General features: G+C 37.8%; 1 protein-coding gene across 1 annotated transcript in view; it reads right to left on the reverse strand.

The window, feature by feature from the left end:
- LOC125398814 (cytochrome P450 3A13-like) overlaps positions 1–14,255 on the reverse strand; it is a 90,665-nt gene extending 76,410 nt beyond the window's left edge. The window contains exon 1 of the mRNA XM_087903424.1: positions 13,885–14,255. The gene's annotated coding sequence lies outside the window, so the exon portion shown is untranslated. The remainder of the gene's footprint in view (positions 1–13,884) is intronic.
- Positions 14,256–24,024: the final 9,769 nt, after the last annotated feature.

Raw genomic sequence — 24,024 nt, forward strand, 5'->3', positions numbered from 1 at the left:
ACCAACAACAACAACAATAACAACAAAATAACAGGAATCAACAGTCTATTGTTAACTAATATCTCTCAATACCAATAGATTGAATTTCTCAATAAAAAGATGCAGACTAGCAGTATAAATGCAAAGCAGGTTCCATTATTCTGCTACATATAAGAAACACAACATCAATTATAGATATTACCTCAGAATAAAGTGTTGGGAAAAGATATTCCTAACAAATGGACTTAACAACAAATGAGTGTAGCTATCCTGATATCTAACAAAATAGAATTCAAATCAAAATAGAATATCAAAAGATAAAGGGAAGGATATTTCATACTTTTCAAAGGAAAAACTCACCAGGATAACATTTCAGTTCTTAACATTTATGCCCTAAATACAAGGGCACCAACATTTGTAAAAGAAACATTGTTAAAATTTAAATCACACATCTACCTTCACACATTAAATACTGAACTTTTGCAAAATCCCACTCTCACGATGGATAGATTATCAAGGAAAAACTAAACAGATAAATAATGGAACTAACAGACATTGTGAACTAAATGGACTAAACAGATATCTACAGAACATTTTACCCCAAAACAACAGCATATACCTTCTTCTCAGCACTACACAGATATTCTCCAAAACTGGCCACCCAACAAATATCAATAGATACAAGACAATTGAAATAATCCTCTATATCTTATTAGACTATCAGGGTTTAAGGGTGGATTTCAAATCAACAGAAATAAGAGAAAGCCTACAATGTCATGGAAAATAAGTAACTCTCTACTAAATGCCTCTTATGTCAAGTGAGAAATAAAGAAATTTAAGACTTCCAAGAATTCAGTTTAAAAGGAATACAAAATCTTTCCCAAACTTATTGGACACAATGAACGCTGTGCTAAGAGGAAATTCCAGCACACTTAGTTCCTACATAATGAAATTGGGGAGAACTCATATTAGTGACATTACAGCACATCTATAAGCTCTAGAACAAAAAGATGCAAGCATAACCACGAGGAATAGACAGGAGAAAATAATCAAATGAAGGACTGAAATCAATAAAATAGAAACAAAGAGAACAATACAAAGAATCAATGAAACAAAAACTTGGTTCTTTAACAAAACCAGCAAAATAAAGAAACACTTATTCAAACTAAAGGACACAGAAAGGATATTCAAATTAAGAAAATCAAAGATAAAAAGGTGGACATAACAACAGAAACTGAGGAAATCCAAAGCAACATTAGGTAATACTTTAAGAATCTCTAATCCACAAAATTGGAAAATGTAAAAAAAAGAAAGAAAGAAAGAAAAAAAGTGGACATTTTCTCAAAATATACTACTTGCCATATTTAAATCAAGATCAGATAAGCGATTTAAATGCCTTCATAACCTCTAAGGGAATAGAAATAGCCATCCAAAGTCCCCCCCCTCAAAGAAAAAGCCCAGAAACAGATACTTTTGGAGTAGAATTCCATCAGAATTTCAAGGAAGAGATAGCATCAATATATATCTCAAATTATTCCATGAAATAGAAACAAAGGAATTTTACTAAATTCATTTTATGAGGTCACAGTTCCCTGATAACCAAACCACATAAATACTCAACGAAAAAGTGAATTATGCATCAATTTCCTTTATGAACATAAATTCAAAAAGACTCTATAAAATACTTGCAAACTGAATCCAAGAACACATTGAAAAGATCATTAACCATGACCAAATAGGCATCATTGTAGAGATGAAAGGACATTCAACATATAAGAATCTGTTAATGGGCTCCACCAGGCCCTGCCACCTGTTCCACTGTCAAAACAGGCTCCACCTTCCCCAATTGGAGGGAAAGATACATGACTTGTCTTCTGGCTTGTCAAGCCCTGGTCTCTAAGACTTGGACCTTGGGGCACATTCTGTGTCCCTCCCCAACCCATTGCAGCCCCAGAAGATGCTCAGTAGGTAAGACTCATTCTAGGAGACTTCACCTTCCACCACCAATTCCCCTGCCAAACAATCCCTGCGACATAGGAGGCTCTGAGGCACAGGCCACACTTGCACCACTTGGAAGAAGAGCCACAGCAGTCAGTAAGCAACTCGGTGGAACCATAGACACCACTTCATAAAGTGATTTTTAAGGTCATTTTCTTCTGTTTCATCTGTGTTGTATGTTCAGATCTTGCTGTGTAGAACCCTAGGTTCTGGTGGTGCTTTATTACTATTTATGTCATTGAATATATTCTTACACTGCCATCTACCATTTGGGGTTTAGAATAATTATCAATCAAGTGTTGATTTTTGCTCTAATTGGTGAAGTGGTGTCTATGCCTCCACAGATTTGCTTACTGACAACTTGGGTTGAGGAGGGACACGGAATGTGCCCCAAACACCAAGCTTCATATAGAAAAACAAAACAAAACAAAACAAAAACAGGATAGCCAAAACAATCCTGTACCAGAAAGGATCTTCTGGAGACATCACAATCCCTGATTTTAAACTATAGAGCTACAACACTGAAAATGGAGGGTAATGGCATAAAAATAGACAGGAGGACCAATGGAACTAAATGGAAGACTCAGATATCAAAACACACACCTATGAAAACCTGATTTTTGACAAAGAAGCAAAAAATATAAAATGGAAAAAAGAAAGTATATTCAACAAATAGTGCTGACCTAACTGGATATCATTATGTAGAAGAATGAAAACAGATTCATATCTATCCCCATGCAGAAAACTCAAGTCCAAATGGATCAAAAACTTCAACATGAAATCAACCACACTGAACCTCACAGAAGAGAAAGTGGTAAGTATACCTGAACTCACTGGCACAGGAGACCAGTTCCTAAATATAACCCTAATAATACAGACACTGAGAGAAACGATTAATAAATGGGACCTCCTAAAACTGTCAAACTTTTGTAAAGCAAAGGACATAATCAACAAGACAAAATGGCAGCCTAAGGAATGGTAAAAGATCTTCACCAAACCCATATCAGACAGTGAGCTTATCTCCAAAATATACAATAAACTCAAGAAATTGGTCATCAAAAGAACAAGTAATCCAAGGAAAAAATGAGGTACAGACCTAAATAGAGAACTTTCAACAGAGGAATCTAAAATGATTGAAAGACACTTAAAGAAATGTTCAACACCCTTAGTCATCAGAGAAATGCAAATCAAAACAACTGAGATTCCATCTTACACCTATAAGAATGGCCAAGATCAAAATCACTGATGACCACTTATGCTGGAGAGGATGTGGGGTAAAGGGAACACTCTTCCATTGCTGGTGGGAGTGCAAACTGGTACAGCCATTTTGGTTATCAGTGTGGCGATTTCTTAGAAATTTACAAAACAACCTTCGTCAATACCCAGCAATACCACTTTGGGTATATATGCAAAGTATTCTCAATTGTACCACAAGGGCATGTGCTCTACTATGTTCATAGAAGCATTGTTTGTCATAGCCAGATCCTAGAAACAACCTAAATGCTTCTCAACTGAAGAATGAAGTTATGAAAATATGGTACATTTACACATTGGAGTACTAAACAGTAGAAAAAATAATGACATCTTGAATTTGCAGACAAATAGATGGATCTAGAAAATATCAAATAAGTGAGGCAATCCAGACCCAGAAAGACAAATATCACATGTACTCACTCATAGGTCACTTTTGACATTTAGACATAAAGCATAGAAAACCCACCTACAAATCACAATACCAGAGAACCTAGACAACAATGAGGATCCTTAGAGAGACATACATAGATCTAATCAATATGGGAAGGAGAAAAAGACAAGATGTCCTGAGTAAATTGCGAGCATGGGGACAATGGAAGAGGGTAGAATGAAAGGGAAGAAGACGAGAAGGAAGCAGAGAAAAATGCTCAACAAAATCAATAAAAAAAGAAAAAGTGGTAATGACAATTTTTACAAGTATTAAAGTTAGAAATAGAATGGACCTAGAGACAAAGTATAAATCAAGGGGGAAAGCCTTTCTTATTAGAGAAAAAAGGAAAGAAAGAAAGTCAAAGGAAAACTTTCCAATAGAGAAGAGAGGAAGAAAGGAAATTTCACCGCAAAGAAAAGGAGAAATGTATAGTCAGGAAAAAAAATATTGAATCCAGGCCTAAAGATTAAAAGTCTCCAGAAACAAAATATAATGGAAAGAAAAAATTCTCTTCCCAATAGAAATGGAGGAAGGAAAAACGGCACTTTCTGACATAAGAAATTGAGGGGGTAAAAAGTCAGAGCTCCTTCTGGCTGCATTCAGGGATTCTGCATTCATATCAGTGACATTGGAATTACAAAGAATGACAACAGGAAGCTTCACTATTGGAACCTGAACAAGCATAGGCTGCCTAGAACTTAGAATTTTCTTGTTTGTTTGCTTAAATTTGGTTTAAATGTTTTGAGGTTTGTGGGTTTTTTTGTTTTTGTTTTTATTTTTGGTTTTTCTGTTATTTTTCCTTCAGAGTGGGAATAAATCAATATTAAAGGTCCCTTTGTGGGAAGTATATTTTATTTTTCCTAATAGTGACTCATTGTCAATGGTCCCTTAATGGGAGAAAGAAAAAATTAAAACAAGCCCAACTCCTAGTAAAAAATATTTGCAGTTAGGGCATAAAGTCAATACTGTTTAAATTTTCAGCCATTCATTTAATGGAAGATATTCTCTTTTCTTGGGTGTTTAATTAATGTTTAAATTAAGGTTTAGTTTTCAAAGTAAAATAACTAATGGTACAAAATTCATGAGTTTAAACTATATTTTGGGGTATGCTTTTGTCATAACTAAAAATTTGGCTTTGCTCTTTAAGTTGCTCTCTGAAAAAACTTGGTTATATTCTATAAAAATGTCACAACAGCAACAGAATGGGTTGAAAGTTTATTATTTACTAAGAAAAAAGCACATAAGAAATAATCTCTTACTGAGAAAGAATCAAAAAAAATATTTTTCGACTAAATAAAACACAAGTAAATTGTTCCACACTGTTATTAATTGGCAAATAACATGTTACTTGGGATATATAAAAAAGATCCTGTTTTAAGATTATATAAAAATAGTTCATAAATGTTGTCTCAAGTTAACTCTCAAATTCCTGTATAGATTGTTTTTAAAGCTTTTATAGATAGCTTATGTTAAAAAGAACCATGCAAATAGAAACTGGTGATCGAATTGCTGAATTGTTATTACTCCCATATTTTAAAGGCAAAGCAGCTCCAATATGCAAGACAGGACATTTTGGAAATACTGGAAAGAAAATATTTTGGCAAACTGTTATTAATGATGAGAGGTCAAAGATAAAATTACAAATAAATGGCATTGAGATTTCAGGCCTACTAGACACTTAAGGTAATTATTCCTATTGCTGTGGTAAGTACCATGACCAAAACCAACTTGGGATGGAGAGGTCTTATTAATCTTACAAATTACAGGCCACAGTCTGTCACTGAGAGAAGTCAAGGCAGGAACTCAAGGCAGGAACTAAAGCAGAAACTGTGAAAGAATACCACTTACTGGCTTGGTCACCATGGTTTGCTCAGCCTGCTTTCATATACAACCCAGGATTAACTACCCAGGGGTGCCACCAACCGCAATGAGTTGACACAGTCACTAATTAAGAAAATGCCCTACAGTCTTTCTACAAGTGAGCTAATAGAGATATTTCTCAATTGAGGTTTCTCTTCCAAGTATGTGTAGGTTTGTTTCATGTTTCCAAAATGCAACTGGAACAATAGGGTTCATGTTAGGAGGGCTACATGAGCAAACTCTTCTTTAGACAAGCTTTGCACTTACAAGATTCTTCAGCATGAGCTATTTTGAAAAGGAGTGACATGATCTAGCAATTACTATATTATCACAAATACAGGACTAGGTATTATTAGTCTAAGCATTAATTGAATATCATGGAAATATTTCTCCTTGATTGTCTATGAAATATAAGCAAAATAACTATAATTCTCTTTTCCTAATGTAATGTTTCTTCCACTCTATGGCTTTGTATTTGATTCTAACTTGGAATATTTTAATAGTTCTTGATGATAAAAATACCTTTTAATAGTAAAAGGGAAACTCCATACACATGATAAAAATGTCACAAGTAAAACCTTTATTCAACACCTACTTTGTTGAGTAACAGTGGTTTTCCCATTAAGAAATGATTTTTAAAAATCTGCTTTCATATTTTATTACATGGCGACATGGTGTCTAGTTATTGCAATGAGAGGAAAAAGGTACATTAAATGATATGCCATTTTACTGAAAGTGGAAGCATTTCCATATTTAGATGATATTATTAACTATGAGTAACAAATAAAGAATATATACAAAAGTTAAGGAAGTTGAAAAGGACAGTATAGCTATAACCACTCACACCCAAGGCTGAGGGAACTTTATAGAAGACATGGTAGAAAAACTCTCAGAGTTAGAGAAATGCCATGAAAGGCTGGACTATGGATGTTAAATGAGTATTATTCACATGAACTCACAGTTGCTTTGGCTAACCCCCCTAGACCTGTGTAAGATCAATCCAGTTTTAAAAATCTAGAATTGAGAATAGTTACATGAATGTTTTTCTTCCATGTGTCATAGGTGTGCAGTGTCTGCAGAGACCAGTAGTGGGCATCGTATCCAAACCCTGATCTTCTGAAATAGCGGTCAAGGTTTCTTAATGACTGGGCCATCTCTACATAAACAGTATTATCAAACTTGATAAAAGCATGCTATAGGCCTTAGTGCAGAAACTAACTGTTGTTGTTACTAATGGATATGTGATGCTAAGCTAAGCACTGGGCCGAGCTACCAAAGACCAGTTAAAGAGAGGGATGAACAATGATATGAGCAAAGTGTCAAGACCATGATGGGATTACGCACAGAAACAGCAGAACTGAGCTAGTGGGAGCTTACTGACTCCTGACTGATTGGGGAGGAACTTGCCTAGGACCAAACTAGGCCCTCTGAATATGGGTGACAGTTGTGTGGTTTGGTCAATTTGTGCAGCCACTGGGAAGGCGAAATAGACAAGATATACTGAGAAAATTGGAAACATAGGAGTGGGGGGAAGATGGGTGGGTGGAAGGGGAAGAGAAAATGAGAAGGGGAAGAGGGGCAAGAAAAATGTAAGGGAAAAGGATAGTTGAGATGGAGGAAGGACAGAGATGAGAGCAAGGAAAGAGATATTTTGATTGAGGGAGTCATTATGGGCTAGCAAGAAACCTGACTCTGGAGAAATTCCCAGAAATCCATAAGGATGACCCAGCTAAGACCCTAAGCAATAGAAGAGAGGGTGCCTGAACTGGACTTGCCCTGTAGACAGACTGATTAATATCTTAAATAGCACCAAAGAACCTTCAAACAGCAACTGATGGAAACAGAGGCAGAGACCATATCACAAAACTGGACTGATCTCCAAAAGTATAGTTGAAGAGTGGAAGTAGTGAGAATATCAGCAAAGAGGTCAAGACCATGATGAGTATACCCACTGAAACAGTCTACCTGAGCTAATGGGAGCTCATCAACTCCAGTTGGACTGGGAAGGAACAAGCATAGAAAAAGCTAGTCTCTCTGAATGTGGTTGACAGTTGCATGGCTGGGGCAGACTGAGGGGCCACTGGCAAAGGCACCAGGATTTATCCCTACTGCTTGTACTGGCTTTTTGGGAACCTATTCTCTATGGATGGATACCCTGCTCAGCCTAGATATAATAGAGAGGACCTTAGACCTTCCCCAAAGCAGTGTGCCTTACCCTCTCTGAGGAGTGAATGGGGGTGGGGTGGGAAGTAACTGGAGGAAATGGGAGGAGGGTAGGAAGTGGGAACTTGAATTGGTATGTATAATTTAAAAAGACAGTTTATTTTCTCATTAAAAAAATAAAAAGAGAAAGAAATGTTAAAAAGTATTATTACCAACTCTTTAGGGTAATAAGGAAATACAAGTTAGTAGTTAACTACCTAGTATAATCAAACTTGTAGTCACAAGAGGTATGTTTCTAAGTCAAACAAAGATTTACTTTAGAAAGACAGATCATCTTCAAACACTTCAGAGATCTACAGAATATGGCATTTAAGATGTTTTAATAACATAGGTTCTTCTTTTTTATGATAATGAGAAATGTCTGCTCCTGACATCTAAGAAACTCCACGTGGAGTTTATTTTCTTTGTGACAAAAATAAGCCACTGGGCATGTAGATGTCCCTGCTTCAACTGCTAACATTGTGCTTTCTAATTAGACATGCAGAACACAAAATACTCTGCTTCACAGAAAAGTCTGTTGGATATGTAGGATGAGGATGGATGCTAAAACATTGAAGAGGAAGTTTGGGTGATTGTCCAGGCAGCTAGCTGATTCTGTCATTACCCATAATTTTTGGAAGTCACTTGCTTGCACTTCCTGCTTACTCAGTTAATATTATTTTCTTCTTGGATCTTTGAGGGCGTTGCAGATTAGACAATTATGGTTATAGTTTACCAGACACAGAAAGAAAGTTATGATAGGAAGTAAATTAAGTATATGACTTTGGATTCAACAAGACAGGGTAGATATAGAACATTTTCTCTGAATTTGTCAAATGCAAATGGACTAGACATTGACATTATTGATGTATTTATTGCCTGTAAATATTATATATAGTGAATATACTTATTGTGTATAGTTTTTCTTATATTACTTATAGCCTTCTTTTTTATTTTAGACAAAAAGGGAAAATGTAGTATCATTTCAATTATATTTTAATGAATAAAGACTGCCTGAAGATCTGAGAGTAAAACAGTCCCACTGGTCAGCCTTAAAGACCAGATAATGGTAACACATACCTTTAATCACAGTAGCCAAACTACTTTGCAATAGAAACCATGTGGTACATGCCTTTAATCACAGTGGTGCATGCCTGTAATTCCATCCCTAGAGAGGGTTATAAAATTGCAGAAAACAAATTTCAACCACAGTCTCATTTTGAGATTTCCAGGAGGCTGGACCATCATTTCCAGACTGAGGTTGAGGTAAGAGCACATGGCTGGTTGTTTTGCATTTGGAATCTTCAGGTTGAACACCAATGTCTGTCTCTGAGTTTTTATTAATTGTGCTTCACTAGTGCTATGGGATAATGCTCTTGTAACCTGTAAAGATTCGTCACTAGCATTGGTTTAATAAAATGCTGATTGGTATTCGGACAGAAAATATAAGTCAGGTGACCAGACTAGGAGAATTCTGGGAAGAGGAAAGGCTCAGTCTGCTGACTTCCGTCAGATACAGAGGAAGCAAGATGAGCACGCCTCACTGAGTAAGGTACCAAGCCAAGTGACTAAACATAGACAAGAATTCTGTATTAATGTAAGTTGTAAGAGCTTGTCAGTAATAAGCCTGAGCTAATTGGACAGACAGTTTATAATTAATATAAACTGCTGTGTGTTTCTTTAGGACCAAATCCCTATGGAACTTGGCAGGACAGAAATTTCAGCCTGCCAAAGAAAGCATCTTACAGATGATGCTGGCATAATTGGATGCCAATATGTAGAAGAATGCAAATAGATCCATATCTATCCCCATGCACAAAACTCAAGTTCAAATGGATTAAAGACCTCAACATAAATGCATTCACACTGAACCTCACAGAAGAGAAAGTGGGAAGAAGCCCTGAATGCATGGGCACTGGAGACCACTTCCTAAATATAACACCATAGGTATAGACACTGAGGACAATAAATGAATGGGACCTCCTGAGACTGAAAAGCTTCTGGAAGTCAGAGTCAATCAGAAAAAAACAGCAATCAGTTGAAAGGGAAAAAAAATCTTCACCAATCCCACATCAGAGAAAGGACTGATCTCCAAAATATATAGAGAATTCAAGAAGTTAGACATCAAAATACCAAATGATCCAATCAAAAGTGGGGTACAGATTTAACCAAAGAATTCTCAGCAGGAGAATCTGAATGGATTTTGTTCAACATCCTCAACCATAAGGGAAATTCAAATCAAAATGACCCTGAGATACCATCGTATATTAGTCAGAATGGCAAAAATCAAAAACACCAATGAGAGTCTATGCTGGAGATGATGCAGAATAAGAGGAACACTCCTCCATTGCTGATGGGAATGCAAACTTGTGCAGCCACTTAGGAAATCAGAATGGTGGTTTCTCAGAAAAGTGGGAATCAAGCAGCCTCAAGATCAAGCAATACCACTCAGGCATATACCCAAAAGATTCACAGTCAAAACAAAAAGACATTTTCTCAACCATGTTCATAGCAGCATAATTTGTCATATCCATAACATGGAAACAAACTAGAAGTCCATAAACTGAAGAATAAATAAAGAAATGTGATAAATTTACACAATGAAGTACCATTCCACAGTAAAAAAAAAAATCAGTGACATATTGTTATTAGCAGATAATGGGTGGAACTAGAAAATACCAACATGGATGACATATCCCAGACCCAGAAAGACAAACACAATATCTACTAATTCTTAAGTGAGTATTAGACATAAAGCAAAGGATAAACAGATTATAATCCATGACCCCAAAGAAGCTAGGTAACAAGGAGAATCCTAAAAGAGAAATACATGGATAATCCTGGGAAAGGTAAATAGACAAAAACTCCTGAGAAAATTGAGAGCATGGGTGGGAAGGGAGAGCATAATGGAAGGGGAGGGGAGAATGGAATGAGGAGGAGAATACGAGGGAACAGGATTGCTGAGGCAGGTGAAAGGAGAGAGGGGAAGTGCATGAAAGGAATTTTGTGACTGAGGGAACCATTATGGGGTTCACAAGGAACATGGCACTAGAGAAAGTGTGAGTAATCCACAAAGATGACCCAAGTTAAGACCCTAAGCAATAGTGGAAAGGGTAGCCAAACTGGTCTTCCCCTGCAATAAGATTGATAACTACCTTAATTGTCATCATAGAACCTTCATCCAGCACCTGATAGAAGCAGATGGATAGATCCAGAGGTAGCACTGGTTTGAGTTCCCACAGTCCAGTTGAAGAAAGTGGGCAATAATATGAACAAAGGGGTCAAGACGATAATGGTGATACCTACATAAACACCTGGCCTAAGCTAGTGGGAGCTCACTGACTCTGGATTGATATCAGGGGAACCTGCATAGGCCCAAACTAGGCACTCTGAATGTGAGTGATAGTTGTGTAGTTGCAACATTCTATGGGGCCACTGGCAGTGGGACTAGGATTTATGCCTAGTGTTTGAAATGGCTATTTCGAGCCCATTTTCTTTGGAGGGATACTATGATAAACCTAAATATAGGGAGCAGGACCTTGGTCCTGCCTCAAAGTGATGTGTCAGATTTTGTTGACTCCCTATAGGAAGCCTTTCACTCTCTGAGGAGTAAATGGGGGTAGGGTTGGTGAAGGATGGGGGAGCAGGAGGAGGTGAGGAGGAGGGAATTGTAATTGGTATTTAAAATGAGAAAAGATTGCTTTTAAAATAAAAAATAATAACTTTATAATAAAATGTTACTTCATTTTGTGGTGCTGGAGACGAACTTTGGGCAAGGTTAATCTTCTACTGGGCAAAATATCCAGCCTCACATAATATTCTTTTTTATTTTTGCTTTTCAAGACAGAGTTTCTCTATGCAGCTCTGGCTGTCCTAGAACTTGATTTGTAAATCAAACTGGCCTCAAACTCACAGAGATTCAACTGCCTCTACCTACTGAATGCTGATTAATGGTGTGCACTGCCACAACCCGTCTAATTTTTGTAGAAGATACAGGTGTTTCTACACAGGAGGTAGAACCTATAACCCCTGGGTGAAAACCAGGAATTCTAACTGCTAGACTATGTGGGAACTTAATTAAATTTTGGACTGAATGCTCCCATTTTAATTTCAATTCTTTATTTTGAGATTATAATATAATTACATATCTCCCTTCCAATACCTTCTTCCAAAAACTTCCATATACACCTTCTTCACTTTTTCATGTTCATGACTATTTGTTTCAATAATTTTTTGCATACTTGTATGAATATGTATATACATATATATATTCCTCCACGTACCATGCTCAGTGTATATAATTCTCACATTTTTAGAAACAAAATACCTACTATTTGAATTGTGATGAAAGAGCAAAATTCTTTCACTAGTATATTCTTTTTTCTTTTTTCTTTTTTAAATTTTCGTTTTAAAAATACTATTTTTTCAAATGATATATATCAATCCCAGTTCCCAATCCCTCCCCTTTTCCTGTTCTCTCTACATCCTCCCTACCCCCATCCACTCCTCAGAGAGGGAAAGACTTCCCATGGGGAATCAACAGAGTCTAACACATTGATCTGTGGAAGGTCCAAAGCCATTCCTACTATATCTAGGCCAATCGAGGTAGTCCTCCAAAGAGAATGAGTTCCAAAAAGTCAGTACAAGCATAGAGATAAAACCTATCCCACTGCCAGTGAATCCACAGTCTACCCCAGTCATACAACTGTCACCCACAGAGGGTCTAGTTTGGTTCTATGCTGGTTTCTTTCCTGTCATGCCAGGGTTGATGAGCTCCCATATGCACAGGTAAGGTGTTTCAGTGGTCCTGACTTCTTTGCTCATATTCTCACTCCTCCCACTCTTCTAGAAGATTTTGGGAGTTCAGCCCAGTGTTCCACTGTGGATCTCTGCCTCTGTTTCCATCAGTTGCTGAATGAAGTTTCTATAGTGACATTTAAGATAGTCATCCAAAGAAATGTGGGCATGGGCTTCTTGAGGTAGAGGGCCTTGCTAATGCATCAAAATCTATGATCTTTTAACAGACAGTTAAAAAATATGAAAAGGAGGAGAGACATGAGGGAAAACAAATGGGAAAAAATAACATCTAAAAAGAGTAACATGTATTGTGAACCACAAGAAGGAATAGATCAAAATTAGAACCGACTTTTCCTTATTGATAGCAAAAAAAAATTTCCAATTTCTTGAATCAGCCAGAGGTTAAAGTATGTGTACTTAATCAGCCAATGCAGAATGTCCCTTAACATCTGGAGAATAAAACTGATCTATTAGCTCCTCCATCATGTGCCTCCACCTCACTGTATTTTTCACAAGAGTACCAGACACTTCCTCTTAATGATCTTGTGGAACAGAACAGAAAACAGTTTAAGACCTTATGCCAAACCACCGAGAACAAGTTTAGAGGAAAAGGTGTCTCCCTATGGAGATTCCTTTCCAATCCCAACACAATACAGTGATAAGACTCTAGGCCTAGCAGTAGGTAGATTTGCCTTCAGCTGCAGTGTTTTGTCACTCTGGAAGCTTGACTAAATGCATTGCTGTTTGTTACAAACAATTGTTGTTGATACAGCGCATGTATGACCATGGCGGGTCTCATGGCAGGTGAGCATCATACCAGAAAGACTTTTGTGGTGGGTCCCATGGTGGGTGGCTCCAAACCACAGCAGGTGACAGAATATGCCATGCAGACAGAGCTTCAGTGTGGAGTTTATTGAGATAAAGGAAATGGGGAAGAGAAGAAAGAATGTGCTGTGGGACAATGGTTTTACCCTGTAAAGATTTGTTTCTTGTACTTGTTTAATAAAATGCTGATTGACCAGTAGCCAGGCAGGAAGTATAGGCAGGGCAACCAGGCAGGAACTAGAGGTGGAGCAATGGGAACAAGAGAATTATGGGAGAGGAAAAAGTCAGTCTGCAGTCATCACCCAGACACAGAGGAAGCCAGACACAGAGCAAGCAAGATGTGACTGCTTCACCGAAAAAAGTACCAACCCACATGGCTAACACAGGCAAGAATTATGAGCTAATATGAGTTGTAAGAGTTAATAAGAAGCCTGAGCTACTAGACCAATCAGTTTATGATTTAAAAAAAGGTAGTCATCAATCTGACTACAGGGCAAGGCCAATTCAGGCACCCTCTCCACTATTGCTTAGATTCTTACCTGAGGTTATCCTTGTGGATTCCTGGGAATTTCTCTAATGTCAGGTTTCTTGGTAGCCCCATAATGACTTTCTCAATCAAGATATCTCATTCCTTACACTCATTTCTGTCCTTCTCTCATCTCAATGATCCTGTTCTCTCAATTCATCCTCCACCTTCTATTTCTCCCCTACTGCACTCCCTTCTCCCCACCCCCATGCTCCCAATTTTCTCAGGAGATATTGTCTAGTTCCCAAGGGGATGTTTCTCTTAGGGTTGTCCTTGTTACTTATCTTCTTCTGGGTTGTGGATTTTAGGCTCATTACTGCCACGCTGCAAGACTGGCGGGGATGCAGGGATTGAGACTTGGAGGCTTCTTTTCAGGAGGGAGGGCAAAAGGCAACCTTTATTTTGTCCTGAGCTAAAGCCTTTTATACCTTTAGTCAGCTGACAAGAGACATGCTGAGCAGCCAGAGGTCAAGATCAGGGCATTGTGTACTGGGAATGCTTCTGTGGAAAACCACCAGCCACAGAAAGAACACAAACATCCTTGTCAATTACAGAGTACAAGGAAGTTGCGCTGTCAGTCAGGGGAATGAGGGCAGCCAGATCACAAAACATTACCTACTTAGAATGGTTTTTCCTAGTTCCATCCATTTGCATGCAAATTTCAAGATGTAATTGTTTTTTACCACTGAGTAGTACTCCATTGTGCAAATGTACCACATTTTTTTATCCTTTCTTCAGTTGAGGGGCATCTAAGTTGTTCCCAGGTTCTGGTTATTATAAATAATGCTGCCATGAACATAGCTGAACAAATATCCTTGTTGAATGATTGCGCATTCTTTGGGCATATGTCCAAGGGTGGTATTGTTCAATTTGGAGGTAGATTGATTTCCAATTTTCTGAAAAACTGCTATATTGATTTCCAGAGTGGTTGTGCAATTTTGCATTTCCAACACTCCACGTCCTCTCCCACATACGCTATCATTGTTGTTTTTTATCTTAGCCATTTGGACTGGTATAAGAATGTATTTCAGAGTCATTTTGATTTGTATTTCCCTGATGACTAAGGATGTAGAACATTGCCTTAAGTGTCTTTTGGCCATTTGAGATTCTTCTGAGAATTCTCTGTTTAGAACTGTACCCCATTTTTAAATTGGATTATTTGATATTTTCCTGTCAAATTTCTTGAGTTCTTTATATATATTGAAGATCAGTCCTCTGTCTGATGTGGGGTTGGTGAAGATCTTTTCCCATTCAGTAGGCTGTCTTTTTGTCTTATTGACTGCGTCCTTTCCTTTACAGAATTTCTAAGTTCTAGGAGATCCCATTTATTTATTGTTGCTCTCAGTGTCTACTGGGGTTATATTTAGGAAGTAGTCTCCTGTGTCCATGCAGTGAATGCTACTTCCCAATTTTTCTTCTAGCATGTTTAGTGTCATCAGATTTATACTGAGGTCTTTAATCCATTTAGACTTGAGTTTTGTGCATGGGAATAGAATATGGTTCTTTCTGCATTCTTCCACATGTGGACAGATATCTAGTTATGTCAGCACCATGTGTTGAAAATGCTTTCTTTTTTCCACTGTGTAATTTTAGCTTCTTTGTCATAAATCAGGTGCTCATAAGTGTGTGGTTTAATGTCCATGATTTTCTATTTGATACCATTTGTCAACTTGTCTGTTTTTATGCCAATACCAGGATGTTTCCATTACTATAGCACTATAGTAGAGCTTTGTGTCAGGGATGGTGATTCTTCTGGAAGTTCCTTGATTATAAAGGGTTATTTTGGATATCCTTGGGTTTTTGTTTTTCCATATAAAGTTGAGTATTGTTCTTTCAAGGTCTGTGAAGAATTGTGTTGGGATTTTGATGAAGATTGCAATGAATCTATAAATTGCTTTTGGCAGAATCGACATTTTTGTTGTGTTAATCCTACCAAGAGCATGGGAGATCTTTCCATTTTCTGTTATCTTCTTCAATTTCTTTCTTCAAAGACTTGTTGAACAGGTCTTTCAGTTTTTCATTAGTGTTACCCCAAGATATTGTATATTATTTGTCACAACTGTGAAGAGTGATGTTTCTCTGATTTCTTTCTCAGCATTTTATCATTTTTATGTAGCAGGACTACTGATTTTTTGAGTTGATATTGTATCCTGCCACACTACTGAAGGTATCTATCATCTGTAGGAGTTCCCTGGTAGAATTTTTAGGATCACTTATATATACTATCATATCATCTGCAAATAGCAAAAGTTTGGCTTCTTCCTTTCCAATTTGTAACTCTTTGTTCTCCTTTTGTTGTCTTATTGCCCTAGCTCATACTTCAAGAACTATGTTGAATAGATATGAAGAGAGTGGACAACTTTGACTTGTTCCTGATTTTAGTGGAATCACTTTGAGTTTCTCTCCAATAAATCTGATGTTGGCTGTTGGCTTGCTATATACTAAGCAATAGAGGAGAGAGTGCCCAAACTTGTCTTGTCCTGTAGTCAAACAGATGAATATTTTAAATATCAACATAGAACCTTCATCCAGTAACTGATAGAAACAGAGGCAGAGACTCACATTTGAGCACTGGACTGAGTTCCCAAAGATCAGTTGATGAGTGGGAGGAGTGAGGATATGAACAAAGACCATTGTCAAGACCATGATGGGGACACCCATTGAAACAGTCTACCTGAGCTAACGGGAGCTCACTAACACCAGCTGGACTGGGAAGGAACAAGCATAGAAAAAAATCTAGTCTCTCTGAATGTGGTTGACAGTTGCATGGCCAGGGCCGACTGAGGGGATACTGGCAATGGCACCAGGATTTATCCCTGCTGCTGCACTGACTTTTTGGGAATCTATTCTCTTTGGATTGATACCTTGCTCAGTTTAGATATAGTAGGCAGGGCCTTGGACCTTTCCCAAAACAATGTGCCTTAACCTCTCTGAGGAGTGGATGAGGGTAGGGTGGGAGAGTATGTTGAGGAAATGGGAGGAGGGGAAGGAGTGGGAACTTGGTATGTATGAAAAAAGATAGCTTGATTTCTTTTTAAAAAATAAAATAAATCAATTTCAGGAATATGGCAAAATAAGAATGTTAGTTTAGATTTCTTAACCATAAAGCAAATAGTTACTGACCTGAGCCATGTTTATCACATATTCAATTGCCCTTTGAAGCCAGCCAAAGATTTATTACACGAACTGCAAAGGTGTAATCTCCTTAACATTTGTTAAGTATAAATATCCGTTCAGTATTATCCTCTGATTCCTTCTGTTGGTAATTTATTTGCCAATATTAGGAGACATCTGCCTGTGTGGGATTTATCTGGAGCTCTTAAACATTAAGTCACAAATAACTCACCTGGCTGTAAAAACTACAAGGGGAGAGGGGTCCTGTTTGATTCAGACTAATTCAAAGTTCTCTCAGATGCTATTGCAAAAGGACAAAAGTCATGTTAGTTCTGTGTCCCTTCCCAAAACAGACAAGCTTCTATCCAGGTCTGGAGCCAGGGCCTCTTAGAACTTAAAGCTGCAGTTTCCAGGGATCCTACTCTTTTCTTTGGATTGTGGTTATCAGACCTAATATAGCTGTGCCTGAGGTATCCTGGGTTCTCTTTGCCAACATTGTCTGACTTAACTCCCAGCTGACCTTGGCTATCACCCCCTCTGAAAATAGAATGTAATAACTTACGCTGAGTAACAAACTTGCTTGGCATAAGTCATTAGCTTATGTAAGACCTCCAAGTTCCAGAGATCTGTCTTTTTTTATTTCTCTCCCTCAAGCATCCTTATTGAAACCTTACCTTGGGATCCTTGTTTCTGCAGGTTTGGGTAAGCACTGTATAACCACAGCCTTAGAATTGGTACTCATTCACTTATAAATAAGATATCATGGTGTTCACAAGCACTGATTAAGAATATTAAACAATCTGTGATCATCATCTGAACAGCAAGTTTGAGACCAGTCTTGTCTATAGGAGACACTACTAGAAACGAAAACAAAACCCAAAAAGTGTGTTTCAAAAAATACCTAAAAAGAAAAAATCATCCTCCCAAAAATGCTAAGGGGGTTATTGCTTTTTCAAATGGGGCAGAGCATAGAATTCTTAGGAATTTAAGCAATTAATAGAGTCTTTTTTTTTGAAGAATTATGATCTGATAAATAAACCTTGAGCATTCAGAAGAACAAATTTTCCAAGAGCTGCAGTCTGCAAATGGGCATGCTCCTGGGCATGAGCTTAGGAATGACAGGCCAATGGTCCATCCTTTAGAAAGCGTTCAGAAAGATTATGTGTAAATTCACAGTCTATATTTTACAGGTACATATATATGCATATATGTATACATTTATGCATATTATAGTCCACATACTATACATAATTTTTCTCAAATTTGTCAAATCATGCTTTCATTAGTGATTTTATATAAGTGATTCTGCAACTGTTTTAAGAAACAAAACTCAGAATCTGGTTAAATATCTGAGGTTCACAGGCAACATCACCTTATCTCCCCTATTTCCACTCCTTAGAGTCATGCATAGGGCTCTATTTTGAAGTGAGAAGCATTGAAGGCAAAACTTCTTCTGCATGGAAAAAGCTTGGCTAGAGCTCTGGAAATAATAATAGGATTAAAGAGTTCAATTGGGAATTCAAGTTTGTGCATATTCCCCTAAAGTAACTATGTGCTTCCTGATAGGCATATGCCAGAAATACTCAGCACAGATGCTCAAGGTTGGTGAGGTGCTGCTGGGTGGCTTTACATGTATTTATTTAAATACTGATTTAAAATAACTGTACTTCTCTAGGATCTGTAATAAAAAGACAAATGAAATCTTTGATGCTCCCAACATCTGCACATCAGCATTTTAGCATCAGATCCTAGTGTGACAACATCCAGGGTCCTCACCTGACCTATCACAATCCTGAGGTCACAAACACATGTCAGAAAAATCCAAGGATAAACTGGCAATGATTCTGAGTGTGACACAAACAATTCTGCAAACTGAAAGCCTTACTGTTAATCCCAATGGCCATTTGAATGGATGAGCAGACAGGGGTTTAATGACATTTGTGTAAGGGACACAGTAACAGAAGCAAAGTTGGGAACCCAACAGAACTCACCCTCCTGTAGTTAAGCATTGTCCCAACAAAAAGCAGAGGTTTGGATCCAGAAATCTCTAGCTTCTTAAAAAGTTCATGAGAAGCTGGGCAGTGGTGGCACATGCCTTTAGTCCCAGCACTTGGGAGGCAGAGACAGGCAGATCTTTGTGAGTTCAAGGCCAGCCTGGTCTACAAAAGCTAGCTCCAGGACAGGATCGAAAGCTACAGATAAACCATGTCTTGAAAAAAAAAGTTCATGGGAAGAGGTCCTGTAACTAAAACATGGAGAAAAAATCAGGTTTGTTAATTATACACATAAATATTCATATTCACACAATAAATAAATACACACATTCACATATATAAATATGCATATTGATATATATACATCAACTCATGTATATCATTGACTCAATATATATATGGTAAATGTACATGTGTGTGTATATATATATACATATATATATATATACATATATATATGGATACAAATATTGAGAATTATCAGAATTTTTCCAGTGAGGTAACAGGTAAGCAGAATATAACATATAACATAAAACTTCAGAGTAATAATCCCCTTTACAAGTCATCTTATGATAAACTTTAAGGCTAATACTTGATGGTCTCAGTCTTAAAGTTAATATGTAATAAAACTTTATAAACTTGAGTTTGAATGTTGCTGAAGGACTCATCAGACTTGGGAAGTAAAAAGAGGGCATCAGTGTGTGTAATCTTTAATGCAAGATTCACATGATCCATTCTCAACATTATGTAAAAAGTGAACAATGAAGTTGTTGGACCCTGAAGTCCAATCACCGAGGAGGAGTCATCCCAAGAGACTATTCTCACACCACAGTTGATGTAAAAGCAAGAGAATTTAATTAATTCTGTCACAACAGGGTCTTTCAGCATTCAGGAAGCCAAAAGACCCCAAATAGCTGGTGCAGGCTACTTTTAAAGTAAAAAGCCACAGAAACAAGGGGGGAGTCTGGGGGACTGTTTTTCCAACTATTAGGATTGGCTGATTCAAAGGGATATTAACAATGATTGGTTTGAGCTGTGGCAAGAGAGTGGTTGCTAGATCAGGCGGGGTAAGGAAGAAACATCTGTGAGTCATCCTAACCATATCCAAGGAACTGAGTCAATAGCCACTGACCAAGGCCAAGGACCTGAGTCAGCATCTAAGGGTTATCTTGCCCCAATTCCAATAACTGAGTTCTATCTGGAGAACATCCACAAGGACACAGGGAGATGGAAAATCCCCAACATTCTAGTACTTGCATGTGAAGTTGTTAGGTCCTTGGTTCCCAGGGGAGGTGGTAGCACTACTGCTGAGAGGCCTCAGAAATGACCTCAGAGTTGTCAGAAATGCCTTCAGAGTTATCCTAGAGTTTTACAAGGTTGCACAGCATGAGAGGATAGGCAGCCAGCAAAGACTTCTGACAAGGCTATCTGATCTGGCCTGTTCCTCAAACTGAAAACTCTGTATAGCTTCCCAGGTGCAGCTGGGGAGATGACTCTTCAGCTAAGAGCACTTACTGCTCTTGCAGATGACATAAGTTCGGTTCCTAGTTCCCACATGCCAACTAACAAAGTCTATAACTCCAGTACCTGAGAATCCAAAGCCTTCTTTTAACCTGTGTGGGCATCAGGCTGCATGTGAAATGCATGCGCACATTCAGGCAAAAGCATTCATAGGGGCAATTTAAAAATGAAGGTATTTCCTTCTGACACCAATTTTGTGCATCACCTTCTGTTCATGTGTGGGGTTTGGATGCTGCAGTTATTTTTGAGCCATTCATGCTTCTGCAAATAACCTTTCAAATTTCTGCAATAACTTCATAAACTCATGTCTCTTCTAGTTAAACTTTGGAGTATTGGCTACATTGATCTGTCAATTGTATTCTACTGAGGTCAAAGGGAATTTGCCCCCATCCTTTCTAGATAACTCTAATTGCACCATATGTTACCAAAATGAACTCATGAGGAGATGAGCTACATAAAGCACCATTTCTCTGCTCTATTTTTTCCTACACCCTAGACAGCACAATGGCAGCTTTCTATACTAAGATGATCAGTCAGAAGCACATAGTTTACTATCAGTAATTAGCCAGTCTCTGTGACAATACTTTCTGGACAGGCAGGCCTGAGTCTAAGTAATCTATTTCATGTGTAGTTTCCCTCATTGTGGGTTCAAGATACTGCAAACCCTCCTATTCCAATGCGACAAACAAATGCCAGAAAAAAGAACAAAAGAAACAGCTGAGTCTAACAATTAGAAGCCTGCTCCTCCTGATTGTCTTGCTACATTAGCACCTTAACAAGAGTTGAGAATCTTTGGCTGAAAAGTACAGTGAGATAAATAATCTAGTTTACAACAGAAATGTGTTCAGATGTAGCAGCATTCATTTCCACTAAATTATATCTTTTGGTTTTCTAACATAGAAAACGGGGTCTAAGAATCATCCAGGATGGTGGTGACCGGTAGAGTCCATGCTTCTATGGGAAAGTTTGGAATCAGGTCCATTGCTCTTTTCCTTCAGGAAATCTGTTCTCTGACTTTTTCTTGTTAGTGAGGATTAGAGTTTTCTTTCTGAGTACAGGTATGAATCCATGATGCCAATCTGCAGTATTTGTGTTCTAGGAAAGGGGGTGAAGCAGTTGATACTGCCAGTAGAAAGACAAAGTGTATGTATATCACAGGTATGGCGTATATGGGTGTCTTCTTCAGTTAACCATTCACAATAGTTCATACTAACCCACATTTTGACTTCTTTCAAGTTCTTATTTGTAGACATTTAATAAATAGTTAAACCAATGACTTGGTAAGACCAAAGGTCATAGATGTTTGTCAGACCTTCTGAATACAGTGGCCCCAACTTGACATTCATAGGGACAAAGTAATAACTCATAGAAAGCTCATTGATGAGGGTGATGGTTATAAGAAGGGACAACCATTCTGATCTCCAGCTCAAAAGATAAAACCTCCTGTTAATTTTATAGCAAATGAGAGGTGAATTACATCATGAATGCTTACTCACCTCTGCTTCCTAGAGTCTCTTTCCTGATCAAGCATCTACCAGCATCTTTCTTTCATTTCCCAAATTATCCTGAGTAATTTTTCCAACTCTTTAAAGAGTTCCTGATGCAAACAGACGTTTCCCCACATCAACTGCAAAAGCTCCTCAAGTAGAGGTGGGATCGCGTGAGCCCTTTTCTTACCCCTGTTGGGATACTGGCATGCTGGATCTTATGTCACAGTCCCCATGTGTTCATGCGTGTAACAGCATCATCATGCCTATTTCTCTGCAGGTGGCTGTTCTCTCTGCCTCTTACAGTTGTTGTAGCTCCTCTTTCTTGATGACCTTTGAGCCTTAGGGGAATGTGATACTATAAAAATGTAGCAGACTGAAGAGCTCGCCATGCTCCACTGTACAGGTTTCATCAAAACACTTTATCTAGTATGTATGAGTATTAAACAAAGAAGAAGAGAGTACAGGGACCGGACAGGCAGCCATTGGTTAAAAGAGTATTTTGTTCTTGTAAAAGAGTCAATGTTTGGTTCCTAGAACACATATTGGGTGCCTAATAACTACCTGTAACTCCAGGTTCAGGGATATTCGCCATCTCTGGTTTCTGTGGGCATCTGCATACATGTATATGCACCTACACATGGACACATAAGCACAATTTTTAAAATAATAAGAACATATTTTTATAAAGTGAAAAGTTAAAAACGTCTTCCATATATCATATCTGTGGGATAAATTTTTCTGGTTTTATTTTCATTCTTATGTTAAAGATATGAAAACTGTCATGTGGAAGAAGCTTTTGCAAATGATGAAGCCATAAAGCCAACACATGGGGAGGGTGCTTACAAATCGAAATTCTACCTCTGATTAGATTTCAAGGGTCAGAAGATTAACTCTCTAAGGTCACAGAATTTTATAGGACAAAAGATCTGAAAAACATATTTCACTAAATTCTAAATTTGGGGAAAAGTATGAATTTCTAAACACAGTTATATAACATAATGAAAGCAGCAATTAACACAAACTTGTATCAAGAAGAGGTAAGACTGGAAGACTAGTTTTTAAACATCTCCTTATTTAAAATGTAAGGATATAAACGGACTGGTTCATAGATGAATTTTACAAGATCCTCAAAAAAAGATAAAAGACCACCTTGCATATCAGATATTTACATTTTGATTCACAACAGCGGCAACATTACAGCTATGAAGTAGTAATAAAAATAATTTTATGATTGGGGTAACCACAGCATGAGGAACTGTGTTAAACAGTATCAGTATTAGGAAGGTTAAGAACATCTGTCTTGGAAAGAATGTTTCAAATAGACTTTCTGAGTCTTGCTCCAGAAATGGATGTATCAACTCCTAGGAAATTGCTTCATAGACCTGTAGCTGCAGGGGTTCAGCAAACGGTTAGGCTCTGTTTCTTGAGAATCAAGACGACATCTTGTGGCTGGTGATTAACTCTTATTTCCCTGAACATGGATTATCCCAGGAGAAGGGAGGCAGTTGGAAAAAGGAGTCTCTCAGTATATTTATGAGGCAGCAGGAATTGAACTCCTGATGTTTTTGAGAACTGAGACCAAAAATATGTGTTCTTAGAATCACTGAAATGCTAGCACATTGGGAAAACTCTGGATAGACAGTCTGGAAAAGAGAGTGGTTCAAAGCAGAAGACACAACCATGGTTCTCCAAATGTCATAAACTTGACCTTGAAAAACATTTGGACACCCCTAGTCATTCTCCAGGTAATGGACATTCTGTGGTCTCGTCTCTTACAGAAAAACTTTATTAGTGACGGTGGCATATGAGGTAGGATAGAGAATCAGGCAAAATAAGGGAAATGGGAAGAGACAGGAGCCCTTCATCCAAGAGTCTGCTTAAAGCCTTTCTCTATTAGAGACTCAAGTATTTCAGTACAATTAGTATTTGCTTAAGGCCTTTCTCCTTTCCTGGCTACAAATTACAGTTTTCTAAGAATTTCACTAGGAGCCCCACTTACAATAAAAAACATGTTATAAATCCCTTCTTGCTCAT

The sequence above is a fragment of the Myodes glareolus genome, chromosome 2, assembly GCF_982192425.1.
Source record: "Myodes glareolus chromosome 2, mMyoGla1.1, whole genome shotgun sequence".
In the NCBI taxonomy this organism is placed as follows: Eukaryota; Metazoa; Chordata; class Mammalia; order Rodentia; family Cricetidae; genus Myodes; species Myodes glareolus.